We start from the raw sequence: 23,091 nt of genomic DNA on the forward strand, positions 1-23,091 counted from the left end.
TTTTAAAAGCCCTAAAAAAACCCTAAAGAAGTGCTCAGTCCCCAACCTTCACCAGTCACTCTCTAGCCAGCAAACATCATCCCTACCTTTTCATTAGGGTCACTGCCTGCAGCTGCTGGGAGGGTTCTGGGGCTGTCCCAGCATTAGGGTCACTGCCTGCAGCTGCTGTTGAGGAACACTGGTGTTCTAGGGGTGTGTTTAGGGTGAGCTTAGGGTTGGGGTGAGGGCTGCTGCTGTACCCTAACCCTTCCTGGTACCCCGTGCCCTGTCCTTTGTACCCCTAACCCTCAGGGTCAGCTCTCCACCTGTCAAGTCCCCCCCTTTTTGCCCCTCAGCCCGCAATGTCTGTGTGTCACCCCAAGCCCCCCGACACTGTCCTGTGGCCCCCTAACCTCCACCGTGCACTTTCCACCCTTGTAGGGGTGGTTTTAAGGGTGAGATTAAGGGTGCTGTGAGGGCTGGTTCACCTGTCACCCTCAGGCACCCCCCCACTTTGTCCCTCAGGACAGCCCCTGCCTCTCAGCCTCCTTGTGTCACCCTCAGGTTCCCACCGCAGCCTCTCAGCGTCTCTCTGCCACCCTGGAGCCCCCCTTTTTGACTCCTAAAGACCCCTTCTGCCTCTCAGCTGCCCCCATGTTCTGTGTCACCCTCCAGCCCCCTCCCCTCAGCCCCAGCTGCCTTTGTGACACCGCGCGGCCCACAGACGCCGTCCCTGCCTGTTTTCTTTGGGTGTTGTCCTGCTGCGAGGGCCGCACTATCCCCACGAGTCCGGGCTCCCATGTCCTGCTGCAGGGAGTCACAACTGGGCGGTGGAAGGAGGGAGGGATGGGGCAGGGGCGGAATGGGGAGGGGTGAAGGGTGGAGAGAGACTGGGGATGGGATGGGCTGGAAGTACATGTAGGGTGAGGGGTGGAGACGGGGACAGAGCAGAACAGGGCAGGGGGGAAGAGGGACATTTGGAGGGGGCAGTCCACATATCCCAGACGAAAGCTGCAGCAAAATACAATTTTAGTGGACAGGGCAAAGCCAAACACCACCTGCAAACTGACATCAGGAACCAGGGCTGGCCACTTTTCTTTCCCAAGGAAAAGGGCATGTCAGGGCCACAGACCCCTGGAAGCAAAGATCAGCCTTTTTCCCTGGGAAAGAAAAGTGGCCAGCCCAGGTTCCTGATGTCAGTTTGTAGGGTTCCCTTGGGACTGTCAGGGCAGCACAGGTTTGAGGTGGGGGCAGCTTGGGTCTGCGACACATCTTCGATCGTTTGGATTTTTGGAGGTGTCCGGCCACTCAGGGCCACAGGCCCCTGGAGGCAAAGATCAGCCTTTTTCCTTGGGAAAGAAATGTGGCCAGCCCAGGTTCTTAATGTCAGTTTGTAGGGTTCCCTTGGGACTGTCAGGGCAGCATAGGTTTGAGGTGGGGGCAGCTTGGGTCTGCGACACATCCTCAATCGTTCGGAATTTTTGGACGTAGCCAGCCACTGAGAGCTACAGGCCCATGGAAAAAAAGATCAGCTTTTTTCCTTTGGAAAGAAAAGTGGCCACCCCAGCTTCTTAATATCAGTTTGTAGGGTTCCCTTGGGACTGTCAGGGCAGCACAGGTTTGCGGTGGGGGCAGCTTGGGTCTGCGACACATCTTCGATCGTCTGGATTTTTGGAGGTGTCCAGCCACTCAGGGCCACAGGCCCCTGGAGGCAAAGATCAGCCTTTTTCCTTGGGAAAGAAAAGTGACCAGCCCAGGTTCCTGATGCCAGTTTGTAGGGCTCCCTTGGGACTGTCAGGGCAGCACAGGTTTGAGGTGGGGGCAGCTTGAGTCTGTGACACATCTTCGATCGTTTGGATTTTTGGAGGTGTCTGGCCACTCAGGGCCACAGGCCCCTGGAGACAAAGACCGGTCCTTTTCCCTGGGAAAGAAAAGTGGCCAGCCCAGGTTCTTAATGTCAGTTTGTAGGGTTCCCTTGGGACTGTCAGGGCAGCACAGGTTTGAGGTGGGGGCAGCTTGGGTCTGCGACACATCCTCGATCGTTCGGATTTTGGGACGCAGCCCGCCACTGAGGGCCTAAGCCTAAACCCTAAACCCAAACCCTCACCCCTAACCCTACAAGATGGTGGCACCCATGTGGTCACATGATGGGGAGTAAAATGGCAGCACCTGTGTGGTCATGTGGCAGGGAGCAAGATGGTTGCGCCCATAGGGTCACGTGATCGGGAGCAAGGTGGCGGTGTCTACATGGTGGGGGTGATGTGGGTAGTGGGTATTGTAATGTGCCAGGTGGAGCACTAATTAGGGGTTGTATAGGTATATATAAAAAAGAAGAAAAACTATATGTCCGGTGCAGCAGTAGAAAGTTTCAGGCTCCCGGGGAGTAAATTCTTTTTTTTTTTAATAATTATTTAAAGTTTGTTTTTTATTTTACTCCCAGGGAGCCTGAAAGTTTCTACTGCTGCTTTTTGAAAGCTAGAAAGGGAAACAAAATTAGAAATGAAAAGATGGAAAGAAAGAAAAAGACAGACTTAAGAGAGGACTTAAGAGAGGACTTAAGAGAGGACTTAAGAGAGCACTTAAGAGAGGACTTAAGAGAGCACTTAAGAGAGCACTTAAGAGAGGACTTAAGAGAGGACTTAAGAGAGGACTTAAGAGAGCACTTAAGAGAGGACTTAAGAGAGCACTTAAGAGAGCACTTAAGAGAGCACTTAAGAGAGGACTTAAGAGAGAACTTAAGAGAGCACTTAAGAGATGACTTAAGAGAGGACTTAAGAGAGCACTTAAGAGAGGACTTAAGAGAGGACTTAAGAGAGCACTTAAGAGAGCACTTAAGAGAGCACTTAAGAGAGCACTTAAGAGAGGACGTAAGAGACGACTTAAGAGAGGACTTAAGAGACGAAAAGAAATAGGAAAAGAATTGCAAAGAGTAAAAAAATGAGAAGGGTTACAGTGAAAAAGAAAGAGGGTGAGAGTGAAAAAGAGGACAAAAGAATAGAGAAAAAAAAAAGAGAAGCTGGAGAGAAAAAGAAATAAAGAGTAAAAGCATCAACTACAGAGAAAAATAAATAGTTAGAAATAGTGAAACAGAGAAACAGAAGAAAAGACATACAGGGAAATAGAGAAGCAGAGAGAGAGAGAGTTAGAAACAGTGAGAAACAGAAACAAAGTTAGGGACAGACAGAAATGACGTGTCAGAAAGAAAACTAAGAGAAGAAGCAAAGGAAGAAATGCAGTGGGGAAGAAAAAAATGACTAAACCACACAAAAAAAACACAGGAGCCAAAGGGGGAGGGGGAGGGAGCGGGGGGCATCATTATTAGGGTTGATTCAACTTCATTGAATATTTTTTTTTATTTACACGACAGCAAAACACATGGAAATGATGTATACAAATGGGAACCCTACAAACTGACATCAGGAACCTGGGCTGGCCACTTTTCTTTCCCAGGGAAAAGGACTGGTCTGTGTCTCCAGGGGCCTGTGGCCCTAAGTGGCCGGACACCTCCAAAAATCCAAACGATCGAAGATGTGTCGCAGACCCAAGCTGCCCCCACCTCAAACCTGTGCTGCCCTGACAGTCCCAAGGGAACCCTACAAACTGACATCAGGAACCTGGGCTGGCCACTTTTCTTTCCCAAGGAAAAAGGCTGATCTTTGCCTCCAGGGGCCTGTGGCCCTGAAGTGGCCAGACACCTCCAAAAATCCAAACGATCGAAGATGTGTCGCAGACCCAAGCTGCCCCCAGCTCAAAGCTGTGCTGCCCTGACAGTCCCAAGGGAACCCTACAAACTGACATCAGGAACCTGGGCTGGCCACTTTTCTTTCCCAAGGAAAAAGGCTGATCTTTGCCTCCAGGGGCCTGTGGCCCTGAGTGGCCGGACACCTACAAAAATCCAAACGATCGAAGATGTGTCGCAGACCCAAGCTGCCCCCACCTCAAACCTGTGCTGCCCTGACAGTCCCAAGGGAACCCTACAAACTGACATCAGGAACCTGGGCTGGCCACTTTTTTTTCCCAAGGAAAAAGGACCGGTCTTTGTCTCCAGGGGCCTGTGACATTGAGTGGCCCGACACCTCCAAAAATCCAAACGATCGAAGATGTGTCGCAGACCCAAGCTGCCCCCAGCTCAAACCTGTGCTGCCCTGACAGTCCCAAGGGAACCCTACAAACTGACATCAGGAACCTGGGCTGGCCACTTTTCTTTGCCAAGGAAAAAGGCTGATCTTTGCCTCCAGGGGCCTGTGGCCCTGACTGGCCGGACACCTCCAAAAATCCAAACGATCGAAGATGTGTCGCAGACCCAAGCTGCCCCCACCTCAAACCTGTGCTGCCCTGACAGTCCCAAGGGAACCCTACAAACTGACATCAGGAACCTGGGCTGGCCACTTTTCTTTCCCAGGGAAAAAGGCTGATCTTTGCCTCCAGGGGCCTGTGGCCCTGAAGTGGCCGGACACCTCCAAAAATCCAAACGATCGAAGATGTGTCGCAGACCCAAGCTGCCCCCACCTCAAACCTGTGCTGCCCTGACAGTCCCAAGGGAACCCTACAAACTGACATCAGGAACCGGGGCTGGCCACTTTTCTTTCCCAGGGAAAAGGACCGGTCTTTGTCTCCAGGGGCCTGTGGCCCTGAGTGGCCAGACACCTCCAAAAATCCAAACGATCGAGGATGTGTCGCAGACCCAAGCTGCCCCCACCTCAAACCTGTGCTGCCCTGACAGTCCCAAGGGAACCCTACAAACTGACATCAGGAACCTGGGCTGGCCACTTTTCTTTCCCAGGGAAAAGGACCGGTCTTTGTCTCCAGGGTCCTGTGGCCCTGAAGTGGCCGGACACCTCCAAAAACCCAAACGATCGAAGATGTGTCGCAGACCCAAGCTGCCCCCACCTCAAACCTGTGCTGCCCTGACAGTCCCAAGGGAACCCTACAAACTGACATCAGGAACCTGGGCTGGCCACTTTTCTTTCCCAGGGAAAAGGACCGGTCTTTGTCTCCAGGGGCCTGTGGCCCTGAGTGGCCGGACACCTCCAAAAATCCAAACGATCGAGGATGTGTCGCAGACCCAAGCTGCCCCCACCTCAAACCTGTGCTGCCCTGACAGTCCCAAGGGAACCCTACAAACTGACATCAGGAACCTGGGCTGGCCACTTTTTTTTCCCAAGGAAAAAGGACCGGTCTTTGTCTCCAGGGGCCTGTGACATTGAGTGGCCCGACACCTCCAAAAATCCAAACGATCGAAGATGTGTCGCAGACCCAAGCTGCCCCCAGCTCAAACCTGTGCTGCCCTGACAGTCCCAAGGGAACCCTACAAACTGACATCAGGAACCTGGGCTGGCCACTTTTCTTTCCCAGGAAAAAGGACCGGTCTGTGTCTCCAGGGGTCTGTGGCCCTGAAGTGGCCGGACACCTCCAAAAATCCAAACGATCGAAGATGTGTCGCAGACCCAAGCTGCCCCCACCTCAAACCTGTGCTGCCCTGACAGTCCCAAAGGAACCCTACAAACTGACATCAGGAACCTGGGCTGGCCACTTTTCTTTCCCAGGGAAAAAGGCTGATCTTTGCCTCCAGGGGCCTGTGGCCCTGAAGTGGCCGGACACCTCCAAAAATCCAAACGATCGAAGATGTGTCGCAGACCCAAGCTGCCCCCACCTCAAACCTGTGCTGCCCTGACAGTCCCAAGGGAACCCTACAAACTGACATCAGGAACCGGGGCTGGCCACTTTTCTTTCCCAGGGAAAAGGACCGGTCTTTGTCTCCAGGGGCCTGTGGCCCTGAGTGGCCGGACACCTCCAAAAATCCAAACGATCGAGGATGTGTCGCAGACCCAAGCTGCCCCCACCTCAAACCTGTGCTGCCCTGACAGTCCCAAGGGAACCCTACAAACTGACATCAGGAACCTGGGCTGGCCACTTTTTTTTCCCAAGGAAAAAGGACCGGTCTTTGTCTCCAGGGGCCTGTGACATTGAGTGGCCCGACACCTCCAAAAATCCAAACGATCGAAGATGTGTCGCAGACCCAAGCTGCCCCCAGCTCAAACCTGTGCTGCCCTGACAGTCCCAAGGGAACCCTACAAACTGACATCAGGAACCTGGGCTGGCCACTTTTCTTTGCCAAGGAAAAAGGCTGATCTTTGCCTCCAGGGGCCTGTGGCCCTGACTGGCCGGACACCTCCAAAAATCCAAACGATCGAAGATGTGTCGCAGACCCAAGCTGCCCCCACCTCAAACCTGTGCTGCCCTGACAGTCCCAAAGGAACCCTACAAACTGACATCAGGAACCTGGGCTGGCCACTTTTCTTTCCCAGGGAAAAAGGCTGATCTTTGCCTCCAGGGGCCTGTGGCCCTGAAGTGGCCGGACACCTCCAAAAATCCAAACGATCGAAGATGTGTCGCAGACCCAAGCTGCCCCCACCTCAAACCTGTGCTGCCCTGACAGTCCCAAGGGAACCCTACAAACTGACATCAGGAACCGGGGCTGGCCACTTTTCTTTCCCAGGGAAAAGGACCGGTCTTTGTCTCCAGGGGCCTGTGGCCCTGAGTGGCCAGACACCTCCAAAAATCCAAACGATCGAGGATGTGTCGCAGACCCAAGCTGCCCCCACCTCAAACCTGTGCTGCCCTGACAGTCCCAAGGGAACCCTACAAACTGACATCAGGAACCTGGGCTGGCCACTTTTCTTTCCCAGGGAAAAGGACCGGTCTTTGTCTCCAGGGTCCTGTGGCCCTGAAGTGGCCGGACACCTCCAAAAACCCAAACGATCGAAGATGTGTCGCAGACCCAAGCTGCCCCCACCTCAAACCTGTGCTGCCCTGACAGTCCCAAGGGAACCCTACAAACTGACATCAGGAACCTGGGCTGGCCACTTTTCTTTCCCAGGGAAAAGGACCGGTCTTTGTCTCCAGGGGCCTGTGGCCCTGAGTGGCCGGACACCTCCAAAAATCCAAACGATCGAGGATGTGTCGCAGACCCAAGCTGCCCCCACCTCAAACCTGTGCTGCCCTGACAGTCCCAAGGGAACCCTACAAACTGACATCAGGAACCTGGGCTGGCCACTTTTCTTTGCCAAGGAAAAAGGCTGATCTTTGCCTCCAGGGGCCTGTGGCCCTGACTGGCCGGACACCTCCAAAAATCCAAACGATCGAAGATGTGTCGCAGACCCAAGCTGCCCCCACCTCAAACCTGTGCTGCCCTGACAGTCCCAAAGGAACCCTACAAACTGACATCAGGAACCTGGGCTGGCCACTTTTCTTTCCCAGGGAAAAAGGCTGATCTTTGCCTCCAGGGGCCTGTGGCCCTGAAGTGGCCGGACACCTCCAAAAATCCAAACGATCGAAGATGTGTCGCAGACCCAAGCTGCCCCCACCTCAAACCTGTGCTGCCCTGACAGTCCCAAGGGAACCCTACAAACTGACATCAGGAACCTGGGCTGGCCACTTTTCTTTCCCAGGGAAAAGGACCGGTCTTTGTCTCCAGGGTCCTGTGGCCCTGAAGTGGCCGGACACCTCCAAAAACCCAAACGATCGAAGATGTGTCGCAGACCCAAGCTGCCCCCACCTCAAACCTGTGCTGACCTGACAGTCCCAAGGGACCCCTACAAACTGACATCAGGAACCTGGGCTGGCCACTTTTCTTTCCCAGGGAAAAAGGCTGATCTTTGCCTCCAGGGGCCTGTGGCCCTGAAGTGGCCGGACACCTCCAAAAATCCAAACGATCGAAGATGTGTCGCGGACCCAAGCTGCCCCCACCTCAAACCTGTGCTGCCCTGACAGTCCCAAGGGAACCCTACAAACTGACATCAGGAACCTGGGCTGGCCACTTTTCTTTCCCAGGGAAAAGGACCAGTCTTTGTCTCCAGGGGCCTGTGGCCCTGAAGTGGCCGGACACCTCCAAAAATCCAAACGATCGAAGATGTGTCGCAGACCCAAGCTGCCCCCACCTCAAACCTGTGCTGCCCTGACAGTCCCAAGGGAACCCTACAAACTGACATCAGGAACCTGGGCTGGCCACTTTTCTTTCCCAAGGAAAAAGGACCGGTCTTTGTCTCCAGGGGCCTGTGACATTGAGTGGCCCGACACCTCCAAAAATCCAAACGATCGAAGATGTGTCGCAGACCCAAGCTGCCCCCACCTCAAACCTGTGCTGCCCTGACAGTCCCAAGGGACCCCTACAAACTGACATCAGGAACCTGGGCTGGCCACTTTTCTTTCCCAGGGAAAAGGACCGGTCTGTGTCTCCAGGGGCCTGTGGCCCTGAAGTGGCCGGACACCTCCAAAAATCCAAACGATCGAAGATGTGTCGCAGACCCAAGCTGCCCCCACCTCAAACCTGTGCTGCCCTGACAGTCCCAAGGGAACCCTACAAACTGACATCAGGAGCCTGGGCTGGCCACTTTTCTTTCCCAAGGAAAAAGGCTGATCTTTGCCTCCAGGGGCCTGTGGCCCTGAGTGGCCGGACACCTCCAAAAATCCAAACGATCGAAGATATGTCGCAGACCCAAGCTGCCCCCACCTCAAACCTGTGCTGCCCTGACAGTCCCAAGGGAACCCTACAAACTGACATCAGGAACCTGGGCTGGCCACTTTTCTTTCAAAGGGAAAAGGACCGGTCTGTGTCTCCAGGGACCTGTGGCCCTGAAGTGGCCGGACACCTCCAAAAATCCAAACGATCGAAGATGTGTGGCAGACCCAAGCTGCCCCCACCTCAAACCTGTGCTGCCCTGACAGTCCCAAGGGAACCCTACAAACTGACATCAGGAGCCTGGGCTGGCCACTTTTCTTTCCCAAGGAAAAAGGCTGATCTTTGCCTCCAGGGGCCTGTGGACCTGAGTGGCCGGACACCTCCAAAAATCCAAACGATCGAAGATATGTTGCAGACCCAAGCTGCCCCCACCTCAAACCTGTGCTGCCCTGACAGTCCCAAGGGAACCCTACAAACTGACATCAGGAACCTGGGCTGGCCACTTTTCTTTCCCAAGGAAAAAGGCTGATCTTTGCCTCCAGGGGCCTGTGGCCCTGAGTGGCCGGACACCTCCAAAAATCCAAACGATCGAAGATGTGTCGCAGACCCAAGCTGCCCCGTCCTCAAACCTGTGCTGCCCTGACAGTCCCAAGGGAACCCTACAAACTGACATCAGGAACCTGGGCTGGCCACTTTTCTTTCCCAGGAAACAGGACCGGTCTGTGTCTCCAGGGGTCTGTGGCCCTGAAGTGGCCGGACACCTCCAAAAATCCAAACGATCGAAGATGTGTCGCAGACCCAAGCTGCCCCCACCTCAAACCTGTGCTGCCCTGACAGTCCCAAGGGAACCCTACAAACTGACATCAGGAACCTGGGCTGGCCACTTTTCTTTCCCAGGGAAAAAGGCTGATCTTTGCCTCCAGGGGCCTGTGGCCCTGAGTGGCCGGACACCTCCAAAAATCCAAACGATCGAAGATGTGTCGCAGACCCAAGCTGCCCCTTCCTCAAACCTGTGCTGCCCTGACAGTCCCAAGAGAACCCTACAAACTGACATCAGGAACCTGGGCTGGCCACTTTTCTTTCCCAGGGAAAAGGACCGGTCTGTGTCTCCAGGGGCCTGTAGCACTGAAGTGGCCAGACACCTCCAAAAATCCAAACGATCGAAGATGTGTCGCAGACCCAAGCTGCCCCCACCTCAAACCTGTGCTGCCCTGACAGTCCCAAGGGAACCCTACAAACTGACATCAGGAACCTGGGCTGGCCACTTTTCTTTCCCAAGGAAAAAGGCTGATCTTTGCCTCCAGGGGCCTGTGGCCCTGAGTGGCCGGACACCTACAAAAATCCAAACGATCGAAGATGTGTCGCAGACCCAAGCTGCCCCCAGCTCAAACCTGTGCTGCCCTGACAGTCCCAAGGGAACCCTACAAACTGACATCAGGAACCTGGGCTGGCCACTTTTCTTTCCCAAGGAAAAAGGACCGGTCTTTGTCTCCAGGGGCCTGTGACATTGAGTGGCCCGACACCTCCAAAAATCCAAACGATCGAAGATGTGTCGCAGACCCAAGCTGCCCCCACCTCAAACCTGTGCTGCCCTGACAGTCCCAAGGGAACCCTACAAACTGACATCAGGAACCTGGGCTGGCCACTTTTCTTTCCCAGGGAAAAGGACCGGTCTTTGTCTCCAGGGGCCTGTGGCCCTGAGTGGCCGGACACCTCCAAAAATCCAAACGATCGAGGATGTGTCGCAGACCCAAGCTGCCCCCACCTCAAACCTGTGCTGCCCTGACAGTCCCAAGGGAACCCTACAAACTGACATCAGGAACCTGGGCTGGCCACTTTTCTTTGCCAAGGAAAAAGGCTGATCTTTGCCTCCAGGGGCCTGTGGCCCTGACTGGCCGGACACCTCCAAAAATCCAAACGATCGAAGATGTGTCGCAGACCCAAGCTGCCCCCACCTCAAACCTGTGCTGCCCTGACAGTCCCAAAGGAACCCTACAAACTGACATCAGGAACCTGGGCTGGCCACTTTTCTTTCCCAGGGAAAAAGGCTGATCTTTGCCTCCAGGGGCCTGTGGCCCTGAAGTGGCCGGACACCTCCAAAAATCCAAACGATCGAAGATGTGTCGCAGACCCAAGCTGCCCCCACCTCAAACCTGTGCTGCCCTGACAGTCCCAAGGGAACCCTACAAACTGACATCAGGAACCGGGGCTGGCCACTTTTCTTTCCCAGGGAAAAGGACCGGTCTTTGTCTCCAGGGGCCTGTGGCCCTGAGTGGCCAGACACCTCCAAAAATCCAAACGATCGAGGATGTGTCGCAGACCCAAGCTGCCCCCACCTCAAACCTGTGCTGCCCTGACAGTCCCAAGGGAACCCTACAAACTGACATCAGGAACCTGGGCTGGCCACTTTTCTTTCCCAGGGAAAAGGACCGGTCTTTGTCTCCAGGGTCCTGTGGCCCTGAAGTGGCCGGACACCTCCAAAAACCCAAACGATCGAAGATGTGTCGCAGACCCAAGCTGCCCCCACCTCAAACCTGTGCTGCCCTGACAGTCCCAAGGGAACCCTACAAACTGACATCAGGAACCTGGGCTGGCCACTTTTCTTTCCCAAGGAAAAAGGACCGGTCTTTGTCTCCAGGGGCCTGTGACATTGAGTGGCCCGACACCTCCAAAAATCCAAACGATCGAAGATGTGTCGCAGACCCAAGCTGCCCCCACCTCAAACCTGTGCTGCCCTGACAGTCCCAAGGGAACCCTACAAACTGACATCAGGAACCTGGGCTGGCCACTTTTCTTTCCCAGGGAAAAGGACCGGTCTTTGTCTCCAGGGGCCTGTGGCCCTGAGTGGCCGGACACCTCCAAAAATCCAAACGATCGAGGATGTGTCGCAGACCCAAGCTGCCCCCACCTCAAACCTGTGCTGCCCTGACAGTCCCAAGGGAACCCTACAAACTGACATCAGGAACCTGGGCTGGCCACTTTTTTTTCCCAAGGAAAAAGGACCGGTCTTTGTCTCCAGGGGCCTGTGACATTCAGTGGCCCGACACCTCCAAAAATCCAAACGATCGAAGATGTGTCGCAGACCCAAGCTGCCCCCAGCTCAAACCTGTGCTGCCCTGACAGTCCCAAGGGAACCCTACAAACTGACATCAGGAACCTGGGCTGGCCACTTTTCTTTGCCAAGGAAAAAGGCTGATCTTTGCCTCCAGGGGCCTGTGGCCCTGACTGGCCGGACACCTCCAAAAATCCAAACGATCGAAGATGTGTCGCAGACCCAAGCTGCCCCCACCTCAAACCTGTGCTGCCCTGACAGTCCCAAAGGAACCCTACAAACTGACATCAGGAACCGGGGCTGGCCACTTTTCTTTCCCAGGGAAAAGGACCGGTCTTTGTCTCCAGGGGCCTGTGGCCCTGAGTGGCCAGACACCTCCAAAAATCCAAACGATCGAAGATGTGTCGCAGACCCAAGCTGCCCCCACCTCAAACCTGTGCTGCCCTGACAGTCCCAAGGGAACCCTACAAACTGACATCAGGAACCTGGGCTGGCCACTTTTCTTTCCCAAGGAAAAAGGACCGGTCTTTGTCTCCAGGGGCCTGTGACATTGAGTGGCTCGACACCTCCAAAAATCCAAACGATCGAAGATGTGTCGCAGACCCAAGCTGCCCCCAGCTCAAACCTGTGCTGCCCTGACAGTCCCAAGGGAACCCTACAAACTGACATCAGGAACCTGGGCTGGCCACTTTTCTTTCCCAAGGAAAAAGGACCGGTCTTTGTCTCCAGGGGCCTGTGGCCCTGAAGTGGCCGGACACCTCCAAAAATCCAAACGATCGAAGATGTTTTGCAGACCCAAGCTGCCCCCACCTCAAACCTGTGCTGCCCTGACAGTCCCAAGGGAACCCTACAAACTGACATCAGGAACCTGGGCTGGCCACTTTTCTTTCCCAGGGAAAAGGACCGGTCTTTGTCTCCAGGGGCCTGTGGCCCTGAGTGGCCAGACACCTCCAAAAATCCAAACGATCAAGGATGTGTCGCAGACCCAAGCTGCCCCCACCTCAAACCTGTGCTGCCCTGACAGTCCCAAGGGAACCCTACAAACTGACATCAGGAACCTGGGCTGGCCACTTTTCTTTCCCAGGGAAAAGGACCGGTCTTTGTCTCCAGGGGCCTGTGGCCCTGAAGTGGCCGGACACCTCCAAAAATCCAAACGATCGAAGATGTGTCGCAGACCCAAGCTGCCCCCACCTCAAACCTGTGCTGCCCTGACAGTCCCAAGGGAACCCTACAAACTGACATCAGGAACCTGGGCTGGCCACTTTTCTTTCTCAAGGAAAAAGCCTGATATTTGCCTCCAGGGGCCTGTGGCCCTGACTGGCCGGACACCTCCAAAAATCCAAACGATCGAAGATGTGTCGCAGACCCAAGCTGCCCCCACCTCAAACCTGTGCTGCCCTGACAGTCCCAAGGGAACCCTACAAACTGACATCAGGAACCTGGGCTGGCCACTTTTCTTTCCCAAGGAAAAGGACCGGTCTTTGTCTCCAGGGGCCTGTGGCCCTGAAGTGGCCGGACACCTCCAAAAATCCAAACGATCGAAGATGTGTCGCAGACCCAAGCTGCCCCCACCTCAAACCTGTGCTGACCTGACAGTCCCAAGGGAACCCTACAAACTGACATCAGGAATCTGGGCTGCCCACTTTTCTTTCTCAAGGAAAAAGCCTGATATTTCCCTCCAGGGGCCTGTGGCCCTGACTGGCCGGACACCTCCAAAAATCCAAACGATCGAAGATGTGTCGCAGACCCAAGCTGCCCCCACCTCAAACCTGTGCTGCCCTGACAGTCCCAAGGGAACCCTACAAACTGACATCAGGAACCTGGGCTGGCCACTTTTCTTTCTCAAGGAAAAAACCTGATATTTGTCTCCAGGGGCCTGTGGCCCTGAGTGGCCGGACACCTCCAAAAATCCAAACGATTGAAGATGTGTCGCAGACCCAAGCTGCCCCCACCTCAAACCTGTGCTGCCCTGACAGTCCCAAGGGAACCCTACAAACTGACATCAGGAACCTGGGCTGGCCACTTTTCTTTCCCAAGGAAAAAGGACCGGCCTTTGTTTCCAGGGACCTGTGACATTGAGTGGCCTGACACCTCCAAAAATCCAAACGATCGAAGATGTGTCGCAGACCCAAGCTGCCCCCAGCTCAAACCTGTGCTGCCCTGACAGTCCCAAGGGAACCCTACAAACTGACATCAGGAACCTGGGCTGGCCACTTTTCTTTCCCAGGGAAAAGGACCAGTCTTTGTCTCCAGGGGCCTGTGGCCCTGAAGTGGCCGGACACCTCCAAAAATCCAAACGATCGAAGATGTGTCGCAGACCCAACCTGCCCCCACCTCAAACCTGTGCTGCCCTGACAGTCCCAAAGGAACCCTACAAACTGACATCAGGAACCTGGGCTGGCCACTTTTCTTTCCCAGGGAAAAAGGCTGATATTTGCTTCCAGGGACCTGTTGCCCTGAAGTGGCCGGACACCTCCAAAAATCCAAACGATCGAAGATGTGTCGCAGACCCAAGCTGCCCCCACCTCAAACCTGTGCTGCCCTGACAGTCCCAAGGGAACCCTACAAACTGACATCAGGAACCTGGGCTGGCCACTTTTCTTTCCCAGGGAAAAGGACCGGTCTTTGTCTCCAGGGGCCTGTGGCCCTGAAGTGACCAGACACCTCCAAAAATCCAAACGATCGAAGATGTGTCGCAGACTCAAGCTGCCCCCACCTCAAACCTGTGCTGCCCTGACAGTCCCAAGGGAACCCTACAAACTGACATCAGGAACCTGGGCTGGCCACTTTTCTTTCCCAAGGAAAAAGGCTGATCTTTGCCTCCAGGGGACTGTGGCCCTGAGTGGCCGGACACCTCCAAAAATCCAAACGATCGAAGATGTGTTGCAGACCCAAGCTGCCCCCACCTCAAACCTGTGCTGCCCTGACAGCCCCAAGGGAACCCTACAAACTGACATCAGGAACCTGGGCTGGCCACTTTTCTTTCCCAGGGAAAAGGACCGGTCTGTGTCTCCAGGGGCCTGTGGCCCTGAAGTGGCCGGAGACCTCCAAAAATCGAAACGATCGAAGATGTGTCGCAGACCCAAGCTGCCCCCACCTCAAACCTGTGCTGCCCTGACAGTCCCAAGGGAACCCTACAAATTGACATCAGGAACCTGGGCTGGCCACTTTTCTTTCCCAGGAAAAAGGACCGGTCTGTGTCTCCAGGGGCCTGTGGCCCTGAAGCTGTCGGACACCTCCAAAAATCCAAACGATCGAAGATGTGTTGCAGACCAAAGCTGCCCCCACCTCAAACCTGTGCTGCCCTGACAGTCCCAAGGGAACCCTACAAACTGACATCAGGAACCTGGGCTGGCCACTTTTCTTTCCCAGGGAAAAAGGCTGATCTTTGCCTCCAGGGGCCTGTGGCCCTGAAGTGGCCGGACACCTCCAAAAATCCAAACGATCGAAGATGTGTCGCAGACCCAACCTGCCCCCAGCTCAAACCTGTGCTGCCCTGACAGTCCCAAGGGAACCCTACAAACTGACATCAGGAACCTGGGCTGGCCTCTTTTCTTTCCCAGGGAAAAGGACCGGTCTGTGTCTCCAGGGGCCTGTGGCCCTGAAGTGGCCGGACACCTCTAAAAATCCAAACGACCGAAGATGTGTCGCAGACCCAAGCTGCCCCCACCTCAAACCTGTGCTGCCCTGACAGTCCCAAGGGAACCCTACAAACTGACATCAGGAACCTGGGCTGGCCACTTTTCTTTCCCAGGGAAAAGCACCGGTCTGTGTCTCCAGGGGCCTGTAGCACTGAAGTGGCCAGACACCTCCAAAAATCCAAACGATCGAAGATGTGTCGCAGACCCAAGCTGCCCCCACCTCAAACCTGTGCTGCCCTGACAGTCCCAAGGGAACCCTACAAACTGACATCAGGAACCTGGGCTGGCCACTTTTCTTTCCCAAGGAAAAAGGCTGATCTTTGCCTCCAGGGGCTTGTGGCCCTGAGTGGCCGGACACCTCCAAAAATCCAAACGATCGAAGATGTGTCGCAGACCCAAGCTGCCCCCAGCTCAAACCTGTGCTGCCCGGACAGTCCCAAGGGAACCCTACAAACTGACATCAGGAACCTGGGCTGGCCACTTTTCTTTCCCAAGGAAAAAGGCTGATCTTTGCCTCCAGGGGCTTGTGGCCCTGAGTGGCCGGACACCTCCAAAAATCCAAACGATCGAAGATGTGTCGCAGACCCAAGCTGCCCCCAGCTCAAACCTGTGCTGCCCTGACAGTCCCAAGGGAACCCTACAAACTGACATCAGGAACCTGGGCTGGCCTCTTTTCTTTCCCAGGGAAAAGGACCGGCCTGTGTCTCCAGGGGCCTGTGGCCCTGAAGTGGCCGGACACCTCTAAAAATCCAAACGACCGAAGGTGTGTCGCAGACCCAAGCTGCCCCCACCTCAAACCTGTGCTGCCCTGACAGTCCCAAGGGAACCCTACAAACTGACATCAGGAACCTGGGCTGGCCACTTTTCTTTCCCAAGGAAAAAGGCTGATCTTTGCCTCCAGGGGCCTGTGGCCCTGAAGTGGCCGGACACCTCCAAAAATCCAAACGATCGAAGATGTGTCGCAGACCCAAGCTGCCCCCACCTCAAACCTGTGCTGCCCTGACAGTCCCAAGGGAACCCTACAAACTGACATCAGGAACCTGGGCTGGCCTCTTTTCTTTCCCAGGGAAAAGGACCGGTCTGTGTCTCCAGGGGTCTGTGGCCCTGAAGTGGCCGGACACCTCCAAAAATCCAAACGATCGAAGATGTGTCGCAGACCCAAGCTGCCCCCACCTCAAACCTGTGCTGCCCTGACAGTCCCAAGGGAACCCTACAAACTGACATCAGGAACCTGGGCTGGCCACTTTTCTTTCCCAGGGAAAAAGGCTGATCTTTGCCTCCAGGGGCCTGTGGACCTGAGTGGCCGGACACCTCCAAAAATCCAAATGATCGAAGATGTGTCGCAGACCCAAGCTGCCCCTTCCTCAAACCTGTGCTGCCCTGACAGTCCCAAGGGAACCCTACAAACTGACATCAGGAACCTGGGCTGGCCACTTTTCTTTCCCAGGGAAAAGGACCGGTCTGTGTCTCCAGGGGCCTGTAGCACTGAAGTGGCCAGACACCTCCAAAAATCCAAACGATCGAAGATGTGTCGCAGACCCAAGCTGCCCCCACCTCAAACCTGTGCTGCCCTGACAGTCCCAAGGGAACCCTACAAACTGACATCAGGAACCTGGGCTGGCCACTTTTCTTTCCCAAGGAAAAAGGCTGATCTTTGCCTCCAGGGGCTTGTGGCCCTGAGTGGCCGGACACCTCCAAAAATCCAAACGATCGAAGATGTGTCGCAGACCCAAGCTGCCCCCAGCTCAAACCTGTGCTGCCCTGACAGTCCCAAGGGAACCCTACAAACTGACATCAGGAACCTGGGCTGGCCACTTTTCTTTCCCAGGGAAAAAGGCTGATCTTTGCCTCCAGGGGCCTGTGGCCCTGAAGTGGCCGGACACCTCCAAAAATCCAAACGATCGAAGATGTGTCGCAGACCCAAGCTGCCCCCACCTCAAACCTGTGCTGCCCTGACAGTCCCAAGGGAACCCTACAAACTGACATCAGGAACCTGGGCTGGCCTCTTTTCTTTCCCAGGGAAAAGGACCGGTCTGTGTCTCCAGGGGCCTGTGGCCCTGAAGTGGCCGGACACCTCTAAAAATCCAAACGACCGAAGGTGTGTCGCAGACCCAAGCTGCCCCCACCTCAAACCTGTGCTGCCCTGACAGTCCCAAGGGAACCCTACAAACTGACATCAGGAACCTGGGCTGGCCACTTTTCTTTCCCAAGGAAAAAGGCTGATCTTTGCCTCCAGGGGCCTGTGGACCTGAGTGGCCGGACACCTCCAAAAATCCAAACGATCGAAGATGTGTCGCAGACCCAAGCTGCCCCCACCTCAAACCTGTGCTGCCCTGACAGTCCCAAGGGAACCCTACAAACTGACATCAGGAACCTGGGCTGGCCACTTTTCTTTCCCAGGGAAAAGGACCGATCTGTGTCTCCAGGGGTCTGTGGCCCTGAAGTGGCCGGACACCTCCAAAAATCCAAACGATCGAAGATGTGTCGCAGACCCAAGCTGCCCCCACCTCAAACCTGTGCTGCCCTGACAGTCCCAAGGGAACCCTACAAACTGACATCAGGAACCTGGGCTGGCCACTTTGCTTTCCCAAGGAAAAAGGCTGATCTTTGCCTCCAGGGGCCTGTGGCCCTGAGTAGCTGGACACCTCCAAAAATCCAAACGATCGAAGATGTGTCGCAGACCCAAGCTGCCCCCACCTCAAACCTGTGCTGCCCTGACAGTCCCAAGGGAACCCTACAAACTGACATCAGGAACCTGGGCTGGCCACTTTTCTTTCCCAGGGAAAAGGACCGATCTGTGTCTCCAGGGGTCTGTGGCCCTGAAGTGGCCGGACACCTCCAAAAATCCAAACGATCGAAGATGTGTCGCAGACCCAAGCTGCCCCCACCTCAAACCTGTGCTGCCCTGACAGTCCCAAGGGAACCCTACAAACTGACATCAGGAACCTGGGCTGGCCACTTTGCTTTCCCAAGGAAAAAGGCTGATCTTTGCCTCCAGGGGCCTGTGGCCCTGAGTAGCTGGACACCTCCAAAAATCCAAACGATCGAAGATGTGTCGCAGACCCAAGCTGCCCCCACCTCAAACCTGTGCTGCCCTGACAGTCCCAAGGGAACCCTACAAACTGACATCAGGAACCTGGGCTGGCCACTTTTCTTTCCCAGGGAAAAGGACCGGTCTTTGTCTCCAGGGGCCTGTGGCCCTGAAGTGGCCGGACACCTCCAAAAATCCAAACGATCGAAGATGTGTCGCAGACCCAAGCTGCCCCCACCTCAAACCTGTGCTGCCCTGACAGTCCCAAGGGAACCCTACAAACTGACATCAGGAACCTGGGCTGGCCACTTTTCTTTCCCAAGGAAAAAGGCTGATCTTTGCCTCCAGGGGCCTCTGGCCCTGAAGTGGCCGGACACCTCTAAAAATCCAAACGATCGAAGATGTGTTGCAGACCCAAGCTGCCCCCACCTCAAACCTGTGCTGCCCTGACAGTCCCAAGGGAACCCTACAAACTGACATCAGGAACCTGGGCTGGCCACTTTTCTTTCCCAGGGAAAAAGGCTGATCTTTGCGTCCAGGGGCCTGAGGCCCTGAGTGGCCGGACACCTCCAAAAATCCAAACAATCGAAGATGTGTCGCAGACCCAAGCTGCCCCTTCCTCAAACCTGTGCTGCCCTGACAGTCCCAAGAGAACCCTACAAACTGACATCAGGAGCCTGGGCTGGCCACTTTTCTTTCAAAGGGAAAAGGACCGGTCTGTGTCTCCAGGGACCTGTGGCCCTGAAGTGGCCGGACACCTCCAAAAATCCAAACGATCGAAGATGTGTGGCAGACCCAAGCTGCCCCCACCTCAAACCTGTGCTGCCCTGACAGTCCCAAGGGAACCCTACAAACTGACATCAGGAGCCTGGGCTGGCCACTTTTCTTTCCCAAGGAAAAAGGCTGATCTTTGCCTCCAGGGGCCTGTGGACCTGAGTGGCCGGACACCTCCAAAAATCCAAACGATCGAAGATATGTTGCAGACCCAAGCTGCCCCCACCTCAAACCTGTGCTGCCCTGACAGTCCCAAGGGAACCCTACAAACTGACATCAGGAACCTGGGCTGGCCACTTTTCTTTCCCAAGGAAAAAGGCTGATCTTTGCCTCCAGGGGCCTGTGGCCCTGAGTGGCCGGACACCTCCAAAAATCCAAACGATCGAAGATGTGTCGCAGACCCAAGCTGCCCCCACCTCAAACCTGTGCTGCCCTGACAGTCCCAAGGGAACCCTACAAACTGACATCAGGAACCTGGGCTGGCCACTTTTCTTTCCCAGGAAAAAGGACCGGTCTGTGTCTCCAGGGGTCTGTGGCCCTGAAGTGGACGGACACCTCCAAAAATCCAAACGATCGAAGATGTGTCGCAGACCCAAGCTGCCCCCACCTCAAACCTGTGCTGCCCTGACAGTCCCAAGGGAACCCTACAAACTGACATCAGGAACCTGGGCTGGCCACTTTTCTTTCCCAAGGAAAAAGGCTGATCTTTGCCTCCAGGGGCCTCTGGCCCTGAAGTGGCCGGACACCTCTAAAAATCCAAACGATCGAAGATGTGTTGCAGACCCAAGCTGCCCCCACCTCAAACCTGTGCTGCCCTGACAGTCCCAAGGGAACCCTACAAACTGACATCAGGAACCTGGGCTGGCCACTTTTCTTTCCCAGGGAAAAAGGCTGATCTTTGCCTCCAGGGGCCTGTGGCCCTGAGTGGCCGGACACCTCCAAAAATCCAAACGATCGAAGATGTGTCGCAGACCCAAGCTGCCCCTTCCTCAAACCTGTGCTGCCCTGACAGTCCCAAGAGAACCCTACAAACTGACATCAGGAACCTGGGCTGGCCACTTTTCTTTCCCAGGGAAAAGGACCGGTCTGTGTCTCCAGGGGCCTGTAGCACTGAAGTGGCCAGACACCTCCAAAAATCCAAACGATCGAAGATGTGTCGCAGACCCAAGCTGCCCCCAGCTCAAACCTGTGCTGCCCTGACAGTCCCAAGGGAACCCTACAAACTGACATCAGGAGCCTGGGCTGGCCACTTTTCTTTCCCAAGGAAAAAGGCTGATCTTTGCCTCCAGGGGCCTGTGGACCTGAGTGGCCGGACACCTCCAAAAATCCAAACGATCGAAGATATGTTGCAGACCCAAGCTGCCCCCACCTCAAACCTGTGCTGCCCTGACAGTCCCAAGGGAACCCTACAAACTGACATCAGGAACCTGGGCTGGCCACTTTTCTTTCCCAAGGAAAAAGGCTGATCTTTGCCTCCAGGGGACTGTGGCCCTGAGTGGCCAGACACCTCCAAAAATCCAAACGATCGACGATGTGTCGCAGACCCAAGCTGCCCCCACCTCAAACCTGTGCTGCCCTGACAGTCCCAAGGGAACCCTACAAACTGACATCAGGAACCTGGGCTGGCCACTTTTCTTTCAAAGGGAAAAGGACCGGTCTGTGTCTCCAGGGGCCTGTGGCCCTGAAGTGGCCAGACACCTCCAAAAATCCAAACGATCGAAGATATGTTGCAGACCCAAGCTGCCCCCACCTCAAACCTGTGCTGCCCTGACAGTCCCAAGGGAACCCTACAAACTGACATCAGGAACCTGGGCTGGCCACTTTTCTTTCCCAGGGAAATGGGCCGCTCTTTATCTCCAGGGGCCTGTGGCCCTGAGTGGCCGGCCGCCTCCAAAAATCCAAACGATCGAGGATGTGTCGCAGACCCAAGCTGCCCCCACCTCAAACCTGTGCTGCCCTGACAGTCCCAAGGGAGCCCTGCAAACTGACAGCAGGAACCTGGGCTGCTGAATGTTCTTTCACAAGGTTTATATCTCTCGTTTGTGACCAGGGTCCGGCACTCCCCCTGGGGCGTCAGGCCCTGGGCGTCCTTTTCCCTCCTCCATTTCGAAACCGTGCATGATTTTTCCGAGACCCCATCTGCCACCCCCAAATACTCAGGGGATTTTTTTTTCCTGAATGCCTCTTGGGAACTGACTGTAGAAAACTTGGTGCTTGATTTTTTCTCTGCTGGATTTCTCCTTGAGAAAGCTGCCAGCATGTAGCCCTTACCACCACCACTTCGATGGGCCCAGAAATCACAACCTTCAGACCATCAGCATGGGACCCTGCCCACTGCCCCTCCAGTGGCACGTTTCCAAAGCATTGCACTACATTCCAGTAATACTCTGCATTTCCAGCGGGCAGCCTGTCTGACCCTCATCCTGACCCTAAAAATGCACTAAGGAATTCTAAAACAGCCTTTAGGAAGGTGTAACAATACCCTAAAAGACACCAGACAAGTCCTAAAAAGCCTTCCAAAATCCCCTAAATATTCCTAACAGTCCTGCAAAAACACTCAAGGAAACCTGCTCAGCCTCCAAACCCTTCCTGTTGCTCTCTAGCCCACAGATGTCATCCCTACCTTTCTCCAGGGGGTCCTGTTGTCCTCTGAGGGTTCTGTCGTTGTCCTGGTGTGACGGTCACTGCCTTGTCCTAGAGGGAGCGTTCCGGTGTGCTCTCGCTGTTAGGGTTGCTGTGTGGTGCTGCTGCTGGCAGGGCTGAAAAGGGAAAAGGCTCTTGTTAGGGGGGCTGCTTAGGCTGAGGTTAGGGCTGGGGGGAGAGGTGGTGCTCCTGTACCCTAACTTGCCTCCTAAGCTGTACCCTGTAGCCCTGATCTCCACTGCACTGTCCAGCCCTCAAGCCCTCGCCCTTTACCCCTCAACCTCTCCCTCTGCCCCCCAGCCCTCAGGCTCTGTGTGTCACCCTCGAGACCCCCTTTGCCCCTCAAGCCCCCTCTCAGCTGCCCCTCAGCTCCTGTGCGTCACCCTTAACCCCTCTCCTTTGCCCCTCAGCCCCCAGCTTCTCCGCGTCACGCTCCAGCTGCCCCTGCCCCCCTCAGCATCTCTCTGTCACCCACTGTCCCCTCTCCCTGTGCCTCCCTCAGCTCCCAGCCTCTGTCACCCTCAAGCCCCCACAGTGCCCCTCAGCCTCTATGTGCTGTGCCATGAAAAAACATAAAATTTCCCTAAAAACCCCTCATCTTCAAAATGTTCTAAAAGCCCCACAAAAACATAAAAATAGCCTCAGAATACCCTTAAAATACAAGAAAAATACCCTACTTTTAAAAAAACCCTAAAACACACCTAAATATCCCTAAAAAACCTTTAAGAAATCCCTCAATATTCCTAAAAGAGCTCTAAAAATACCCCAAAAATACTTAAAATGCCCTGATAAGACCCTAAGAAAACCTAAAAGTTCCCTCAAAAGACCTAAAAATACCCTAGTCCTAAGAGTCCTCCACATACCCTCAATAGTCCTAAAAAAGCCCTAAAATTTTTAAATAGTCCTAAAAAAGCCCCAAGAACACCCAACCCCCCCCCAAATATTCTAATTAGCAGTGAGAAAGCCCTTAAAATACCCTAAAAAAATCTTTTAAAAGCCCTGAAAAAGGTCTAAAAGTATCCTAAATAGTCACAGAAAATTCCTAAAACGCTCCTGTGAAAAAAAACCCTAAAATATCTTTTAAAAGCCCTAAAAAAACCCTAAAGAAGTGCTCAGTCCCCAACCTTCACCAGTCACTCTCTAGCCAGCAAACATCATCCCTACCTTTTCATTAGGGTCACTGCCTGCAGCTGCTGGGAGGGTTCTGGGGCTGTCCCAGCATTAGGGTCACTGCCTGCAGCTGCTGTTGAGGAACACTGGTGTTCTAGGGGTGTGTTTAGGGTGAGCTTAGGGTTGGGGTGAGGGCTGCTGCTGTACCCTAACCCTTCCTGGTACCCCGTGCCCTGTCCTTTGTACCCCTAACCCTCAGGGTCAGCTCTCCACCTGTCAAGTCCCCCCCTTTTTGCCCCTCAGCCCGCAATGTCTGTGTGTCACCCCAAGCCCCCCGACACTGTCCTGTGGCCCCCTAACCTCCACCGTGCACTTTCCACCCTTGTAGGGGTGGTTTTAA

The sequence above is a fragment of the Vidua macroura genome, chromosome 33, assembly GCF_024509145.1.
Source record: "Vidua macroura isolate BioBank_ID:100142 chromosome 33, ASM2450914v1, whole genome shotgun sequence".
In the NCBI taxonomy this organism is placed as follows: Eukaryota; Metazoa; Chordata; class Aves; order Passeriformes; family Viduidae; genus Vidua; species Vidua macroura.